Genomic DNA, 9569 nt, shown 5'->3' on the forward strand with positions numbered 1-9569 from the left:
TGAAATGTATTAAGCTGAGTAGATAAATGAAATGAAACTATTTTCAAGAATATTTTTCAAATCTGTCAAGTGGGATTTACAGATGACTGCATCTGGTTTCCCTATGCGATAATGCTGTGTTACAAACACATGCTGGGAGAAACATGAGTAGGGAGCCCGTATCCCTTGTTTACCCTAAATGACAGTAAAATCACAATTTCCTAGTTATGTAAAAAGTAATAGAAAAGGCATAGCACATAGGTACTACTCGTCTAATCATAAGAAAACCTTTAATGGAAAGTGCTGGGGGCAGTACTGGGAGGTTGTAGGTAGTGTAGATACAGTATCCAGTTACTGCATGCCTTCTCCTTTATTCTTCAACTTTTCCAACTAATGTGTCACGTGATAACTCATAACCGAGTTGATAAAATGTAAGGTGCTTACATGTGGTCTGAGGGTGTTTTAAGCACCTGTCATTGGGTGTTGTAGCCTCAAGAGAAAGGTCAAGCGGAGGTTGTATATTGATGCAGCTTATTATCAATATTAGGCACACGCTGGTGTCAGGATGACCCTCTACTCACTCACACAAGATCTGTTTGATTCCTGTGAAAACTGGAAGAATGGGTAGACAGTTTTTTGTTCACAAAAACATGTTTTCTGGTTAAGGTTAAAGTTTAGAGATTGAGCTGGAGAGATGCTTGTCTGGTGCTATTCCATCTCAGCAAGCACAGCTTTTGACTTATTGAGTTTCCAGTTCCATCAGATCTGCATTGGCCATGCCCTAGGGGACTTTGATGGTTTCCAGATTATTTATTTGTGATTTGTTTTCCCGGTCATCAAGTTTGCAATCAGAACAACTAGAGCTTTTTTTTTTAGCCTGGCTGCCTCATTGCTCGGAGTCACAATGGTCTTCCGAGCCACTGAGTCCCTGCTCTGATTCCGGACTGAGCCAGGGGATTCAGCTGATCTGCAGCTGCCTGTCCTCCAGTTTATTTTCCTGGACTCTAGTGGCCCATTCATTTTCATGAATTCACATTAAATGCCTACACATATAGAATTAGCTGCTGTTACTTACTGCAGTAGATGCTTCAGGCAGAGGCACAATGAACCAGTGTCAACCAGTCTTAATGTGACTCAAGATGCACATATGAAGAATCCAAGCATTTGAAAAGGTAAGGCATAATAGAATGATTTAATGTTAATAAGCTTTTCAATTAATAGTTTTCATGTCATCTGAGTACAGCACAAAACATGTTTTTCTATCTTCACCCACCTGCCAGTATGCCCTAAGCAAGTCCATATATCTGTTTATTTTTTCTGATTTGTTCATTGCAAAAAAAAAAAAAAACATAACTCGCTTGAAGTATGAAGAGCCTGACTTGAGTAAAAAACAGTTATGTCATGATGTGTAGTCAATTTTTTGGCACCCATCCCAGCCTGTACTGTACCGTCAGTTTGAAGCCTTGGAAGATGACTGGCTCCCTATACGATAAGAGACCTGCCTCATCCTCTGTCTATCTATATCAAATGACATTCTTCAATTTCAACTCTTACCCCCCCCGCCCCTTTGAGGCGGACTGCTCCCAACCAAATCAATAGATTTTTTCAACAGCCTCAGAGCAACGGATTCTTCATCCTCTTAGGTTCTACAGCGGCCTCAGCTCTATGTATTCTCCATCTCTGGCTTCATCTAAATCACTTTAACTCACAGTCCAACATCCACCGCATTCAGCAGATCTCTGTGCTCTACAACAGATCATCACACTACCGATGGCAATCCACCATTCACTATTACAGATCCCTGCTTCAGCAGATATCTGCATTCTGCAGCAGACCACCACGCTTTACCAATGGCAGTCCACCATTCACAATAACAGATCACTGCTTCAGCAGATTCTCTCTCTCTCTCTCTCTCTCTCTCTCTCTCTCTCTCTCTCTCTCTCTCTCTCTCTCTCTCTCTCTCTCTCTCTCTCTCTCTCTCTCTCTCTCTCTCTCTCTCTCTCTCTCTCTCTCTCTCTCTCTCTCCAGCAGACCACCGCTCATTATTGACAGCACTTCTGTTTACTTCCTCAGATCTCTGCACCGTTCAGCAGATCCTGTCCTCTACTGTTGATTGCTCCTCACTGCAGCAGATCTCTGCTCCCTCTTCAGATCTACTCACTATTATAGCATGCAAGTTGCTTTAGTTCACAGTCTAAATCTGTACCTGCACTACTCCAGATCTTCCAACGCTTCCGCTTTCCTCCAATACGCAGATCGTGGAAGCATTCCGCAGTCAAGGCTAATGCTAATCCCCATCTAATCAAAAATAGGAGGTGCTTGTCTTTCTCAGCAATCTATTTATATGTCCACACATCCTCTCAAATATTACAGCATTAATACATGGTGAGAGACGCGGTGAGACTGGAAATCTGTCTTGTTTATGAGTTAAGGAGTTCCACTCTAGGAGAATAACTGGAGTTGTGAAACCCAGTCTCTCAATGTGAGTTCACCTTTTCCATTTCAAGCAGACATGATAGTAGCAGACCGCAGATCGATCCCGTATTAACTGACACATAGGATAGTAAACATCTCATCTCCGCCCTCCATTCCAGAAAATGGAGCACAAAGCGTGCTGAGCTTCCCCAGCAGTCGATTTACACACGTTCGTCGGTTCCAGCTGCTACCTCAGCTGTCAGTTCCAGCTCCCCTTCGGCCTCCACTTTTAGTATTCAAGTTCCGTCGACTCGTCCCGTCTGCTGCGTGATCACCCCCCCCCCCCCCCGATTCACCAGCTGTCATTTGACTGAATCATACTCTCAGTAACCTCCTTCAATCTGCTCAGCATTTCATATCTGCAGCTCTCTCCCTCCTTCGTCGGCTTCATATTGTACAGCTTGGTCAGTGTTTTAAACGTTCTGTGCCAGAATCGGATTCATCCAATTCCTTAAAATCAAACCAGATCATGGCTTTCATCGTCCAGCTAGGGATTTTTTCTTCCCACCATTCTCTCCATACCAGTAGTTTGTCTGACTCTTTGCAGAATCTTCAAAGTTCCCCCCCCCTGCTGCACCTTCCCGCCTGCCCATATCAACAGACATTCTCCATTCACTCATCTCTACTCTTCGGAAAGTTTGCTTGTCCCCTTGCGAAGATCTCCTCATGGAGACCATCTGCCTAACAGCTGATTCTTAAGAGCCTTCCCTTCTGCCTCACCTTCCCGCTGTCCGCATCAATGACCATTCTCAGTTTGCTCATTCTACTCTTCGGAAACGCCACTTCTCCCCATACAAGGATCTACCTATTGAGATCATCTGCATCTGAGCCCTCTTCGGTCTCCTTAGGAGCTCAGAATCCACAGTTCTAATTTTCTCCATCATTCAGTTGTGTACCTCCAGACGGATCCATTTCAGCGCGGTCAGTTAATTCAGCTGTCAAGCAGATTCCCCTATCTGCCCTTATTTTCAACGTCAAGGTATCTCATCTGCTTCTCGGCCTTCTTCGGCTTCCTCAGAAGCTCATAATTCACAGTTCCTTCAGCTTCGAGGTTCCCTGCAGCGACGAAGATCTCCTAATCAGCCAACCTCTCCACCCTCCTTTCTAGAGCAGGCCTCCCTCCTCAGCTGTATTCTCCCCATTCATTTTGTATAGGTGCAGCTACCTCCGCTGCAAGAGCCAGCATCAACCACAGTCTGATCAAGACCATGGGCTGCTGGTCCTCTTCCGCAGTAGATTATTACGTTCAGAACTCGCAGTTTCTTCTGCTTCTAATTTACTTCACCATTCGGTCGTACCTCCAAGAGGGATCAATTTCAACGTGGTTAGTCCATTCAGCTGTCAAGTAGAGTCCCCTATCTGCCCCTTTCATCATCAAGGTATCTCCCCAGCAAGAACCCCCCCCCGGACCCTCAGTTCATTGATTCCTCTCGCTCCTATCATCACTCATCGCTGGTTCTCAACCCACCTTCCACCCTCCAGAGCAAGCCTCCCTCCTCTACTCCACCCCCTCATTGATTTCTCTCGCTCCTAGGATCACTCGTCACTGGATTCCAACCTACCTCGCCTCCAGAGCGGGCCCCCCCCCAATCATTCCGTAGGCACAGCCCACTCTGTTGCGAGGGCCAACATCACTCACAGCCTTCTTTGGCTTCCTCAGAAGCTCAGAATACACAGTTTCTTCAGCTTCAAGCTTCCCTGCAGCGACGAAGATCTCCTAATCAGCCAACCTCTCCACCCTCCTTTCTAGAGCAGGCCTCCCTCCTCAGCTGTATTCTCCCCATTAATTTCGTATAGGTGCAGCTACCTCCGCTGCAAGAGCCAGCACCAACCACAGTCTGATCAAGACCATGGGCCGCTGGTCCTCTTCCGCAGTAGATTATTACGTTCATTCATCTCCTCCAATATAGTTACAGCCCATTTTAAAATCGCTAGCATGCCCGGAGTGGGGGCTACCTGTTCGCCGGGGCCACCAGAGGTTTTCCCCTAATCTGCCTCAAGGGGTTTTTTCCTCTCCACTGAGCGGCAGGTATACACATAGTCGCATCCTACTAACAAATTTACTAATCTCCCTCTGTTCGTCATTCTGGTCTTTTGTTTATGTTATGCGTTGGCATGTGCTGTCTTGTTTGTCTCACAGTGTGGGAGTTTTCGTGAGGTGCCGGGGGTCCATCCTTTAGGGGGGCAAGTGAGGCTCACTTCCCCGACCTCAGGGCTAGGCAGCCGCCTCCCTTACCTTCAGGGGTTCTCGCCGCGTGAGTCAGAGCGGACCCCTGGCCAAACTCTGTCCTGTCGCAGCTCCTGCGCTCATCTCACTCGAGGCTCTCTTCTATTCTGCCTCTCTTCAGGACGTGGTCACTCGTGCCGAGTCCTATACTAACCTCAATGCTTTGTCCTTATTTTTAGGTCCCAGGCAGCGTGATGTCTCGGCCAATCAGGGGTTTTACGAGCGCCCCTTACAGAAGCCTCAGATGCTGGGTACCTCTCTCATCTCCTCCCGAGGGGCGGCTTTCCAAGTCATAACCCTCATATGTGTTTTCAGGTTGCCGGGTCCTCCGCCCCTGGGATGTTGACTGCGTCGGCCCCAGTCGGTGACCTCTTTTCTATCCTGTTCGGTTGCTGGGTCCTCTGCCCCTGGGATGCGTGACAGCGTCGCCCTCAGTCAGTAACCACATTCTGTCCTACTAACTGCTCCTTGCTGCTTCTTCTGCCTTATCCTTCCCCCCCCAGCTCACGCCCAGTGAATTATTATAAAACTTACTGACTCTAACTTATTAAATCTAATAAAAGTAAGTAAATGCATAAATAAACATGAGTCGGTTCGGTATCATCTTTATGAAATTACAAACAAATTATATCATTTTAATGGCTATTGCTTCTCACTGCACGTCACCTGTGTGTTGTATTTGAATAATTACATGTTTTGTGACTGATCATTTATGCCCAATGGCAGTTTTATATGAAAAATAACTCAATTTAAAATGTAAGCTTTTCACAATTTTACCAGCCTCAAGCATTTAATCACATTTTTTTTTCATTTCTTTCATGGTGTTTTTTTGTCTTGTTTAGAAAGTTAAAATGTTCTACTGAAGGCCCTGTCAGTTTATTTCGAAACTCCACATCCAGTCCAGTCTGATGTAAGCCTTAATTTAATTAGCTATTACAATTACAGTTGTTCAATTTAAAATAGCGTAACACGGTTGAACCTACATGTGTTCATCTTAATTCATTTCATGATACATATTAGATAGTGCCTTCTAAAAAAGTTTGAAAGTCAACCTACTTTGAATGATAAATATGTTATGAATGTAAAATGAATTGCAGTAATTTTGTTGCTTTCATAGGCATTTAGTGTTGCTTTAAAGGGTAAATAACAGATCTCAAGCCCTAGTGGACTACAGTGGACATTTTGAAAAGAGCTTTGAAACAGACTTTAAAGTTATAAGTGTAAAAGGTTGTCAGGATGTTAACAATGAAAAGAAAAATTGCAGGTACGTTATTTAAACAGTTGTAGCAACATGTGGGGATGTGCAATGCTTTAAGTATTTTTTTAACTATTAAATGTTTTGTTTTTTTGGTCCTGAAAAAAGACATGCCCTTAATGCAAAGTTTCAGAAATAGAGTTAATACCTAGTACCATTAATAAACTACTGTAGCAATGGCAACACAATAGATTTCAAACAGATGCAGTGGCCCTGATACTGATATGAGAATGTTATTGCTCTACCAACCTTTACAAAAGTTTACCACAGTATTTGTTCAGTTTTACCATGCTTACACTATGTATTTACCATAGTTTAAGCCTGGTTTGCCATGTTTATTAATATGCCTTACCATATCTTGCTGGCCTTTGCAATGCTTGCCTATGTTTTACCATAATTTCACTAAGCTTTGCTTTTTCTATGGGAAACATTTATAAGGGAATTATTTACAGTACACAATTGTAGCTGCTCTGGTGCTACCGGTGCCTCTTAGTACAGAACAATCGCCCATGTTGTACCACTGTATTGTCATTGCAGACCTTTTGGTATAGACATCTATCAGTGTGAAAGATGGGTTCCTCTTGCTGCAGTATAGATTAGGACAGGTTGGAGGAGTTCATCCCATAGTGCCTCAACTGCATTGTGATCCTACAGTTGACCAGAACTTCTTAAAGTTTCTGCTTTGGTCTTCAAACCAGAACCTAGACAGAGAAATAGGTCAGGATCTTCAAATATAATATCTCCCTCTCCCTTACAATTTGACATGGTACATTTTTAGATGGGAATGTTCTGTTTAATTCTGGTGTTACAAGCTATTTAAAGCAATCTGTTCTCTGCTACACTGTATGGACTGACTTGCGTTGAGATCTGCGGTGATGAATGTTAGGGTTTGTTCTACAACTATTAAGAATGTCCTTGCTTAGTAGTTGTAGGGCAAACATCTGTCACAGCTGAAAAAATATATTTTGTTGTTATTTTTTCTTTTGGTGGTGGGGGTTACATTTAACATAGATTAGACTGTTGTTTTTTTACAATAGTGATAGTAAAGATATTTTGTATATAGAACGGAGAACTACTACTGTGACTCTATATAACAACTGTTACAGGTATTGTAATTCAATTTTTCTTATGTATAGATTTAGACACTTCAGTATCACATACAAAAAAAGTATTTAAGTACATGTGATATCTTAGAAGAAATCTTGTTCTTTTTTCTCCTTTTTGAAGAAGTGAAACATGTAGTACATGATATAATATGCCATTCCCTGCCACGTCTGTAAACTCAAAACTCTCAGTAACAGTACAGAATAAGAATCAAATTTGATAAGCAATTTTACAGCTATATTGTACTGTACATAGAGACAGACGGATGAATGGACAGACAGACACCTCCATATATCTCTAGTTTCTGATATTCTCAATAGCTTATGCTAAATAATGTTAATACCAAGTTACATGAACATTGGATAAGTGGTTATTCGATAATCTGAGCTTACACAGTCTGATACGGTTTTGGTCTATATTATTTGTTGTAATACATGGTGGCGTAACAGAAAGAAAATGTAGAACTAGTACTGTTTATTCTGAACAATTGAAGAATGAGTGTTGAGATGTAAAACAGAATGTTTTAAAATATAAAACAAGTTTAGTTTTTGACAAATCATTTTAAACTTCAGTATTTTTTCTATTATTTTTTTTTTTCATGGGGGTGCAGGAAAACTATATGTATTATTATAAGAATCAGAGTAGAAAATTCACTTGGCTTTAGTGGAGGGTGGAGATGGAAAAGCATCTGCTTTCTGAGGGCCATCATCAGTTTACACTCCTAACATCTCACGGGGGATAAGGTAACTTCTTACTAAAATTGTAGCTATTGTTTTTCTGTTCCACAAATTTCTTCCTGTCTTCTGTGGATAAAACTTTAAATCTGCAGGACATTGTTGTTTGTTTTGGTATTGATGGTGTTTTGGTATTGATGCTGCATTGTAAGATGGTAAACTACATGCAAGCATTTTTCCATTCTTTAAAAGCAAAACACTGCCAAATGGTAGCACAATTAATACTAACACCTATGAAAAACATTGGGAACATATTGTTCAATCCTTTTAATAGACTGTTGCTTGACCATAAATGATAATGGAATTCTGTATAATGAACTATGTACTATGTACTGGATAGCCTGGTTCCTAATTTGTATTATTACCATCAGCTGTGTTTTCATCAATACCTTCTTATTTTAAACCTGCATCTGAAACTACCTTTCTGAGGTGTACACAAACTGGACAGTGACATGGTTCTGTATACAATGAAGTACAACTCGCAGATGGGTAGAGAGTATATGGAATCATAGTTTAGTATTAAAAAGGAACAACATGGCAGGACACTGCAGCTTCAACTTTTTGTGTATGGTATATATTCAATCCCTATGAATAAAATGGACAATAATAAGCATGTATTGAACTGCAGCCAGTGTTATTTAATGTTGCTATAGCAGGAGCATGAGAAAATAACCTACTTTACAGAACAAGTCATTTCTACAGAATTAGATTATCCATCTGTTAATACTGGACAAGCGGCAAACTGTGCCAATGACAGATTAAGGTCAAACATGTGCAGACATTTATTTTGGTTGTCTTGTTTATTATGATTTTATTATTTATTATTGTGTTTGTTTAAAATCCACTTGGGCCACTATTGTTTTTGTTATTGTTTTTGTTTTTACTTTAGTTTGTGATGCACTTATTTAAAGGCTGACAATTCTAGGAATAAACCAGCTATAAGACTGGCATTAAATCACTTATTGTATTTATAGGAAGGAGCCAAAATTATTATTGCTATTATTTTAACTGTGGGACATTGCTCTCTGCTCCCCTTACCATTATACAGTTGGTAGGAGGATGCAAGTGGCATGATACATGTACTTCAATGTTCTAACTTGACTTTCTTTTACTTAAAAGAAGTAATACATATTGATGATAAAAGCCAATTTATAAAAGTTTACCATAGCATAACAGCAAATGTATAGCAAAGTGTAGTAAGGGCTGTTTATATAATTTCTAATAGGTACTGTTATATATAATTTTTTACATAACACCAAAACAATTTAATTAGTATAAAATGAGTTGCCTAATACCGTTATACAGTGGTATGTTTTAGTGCTAAATAATTAATTAAAATGTTGAACAAGCATAACAATTATTTATCTTTTATATTAAAAAAAAAAAAAACACCTAACAAAAACACCTGAATTCTGAAAATGAGTTAGTCAGAGAAGGGAAGGGTTGGAATTTTTGGTCTGCTTTTACGTAGTTTCAGATTACATAAAGTCTTGGTACTTCCCGAATGGCGTGATTCATCAGTATAGATGGTGTGTACAAATGGCATCACACGGTTGACCTGTAGTTGCATCTGCCCAAAGACCAGTGCTGTTCCTCTGTAGCACCAGGTGTGTAGCGCTATATTTAGAAGTGAGGGGTCGCTATTATCTACCCCCAGACCGCCCCCCACCCCCCACCCCCTGCTGTCCCCGTTTCCCCACACACTCAACAGAACCGCAGTTTATCACTCTACAGTAGTTACATAACTTGAACCCGCAAGTCTCAACGATGAATGTGTAACAGGTTCCATCTCTAA

The sequence above is a fragment of the Acipenser ruthenus genome, chromosome 4 (assembly GCF_902713425.1).
Source record: "Acipenser ruthenus chromosome 4, fAciRut3.2 maternal haplotype, whole genome shotgun sequence".
In the NCBI taxonomy this organism is placed as follows: domain Eukaryota; kingdom Metazoa; phylum Chordata; class Actinopteri; order Acipenseriformes; family Acipenseridae; genus Acipenser; species Acipenser ruthenus.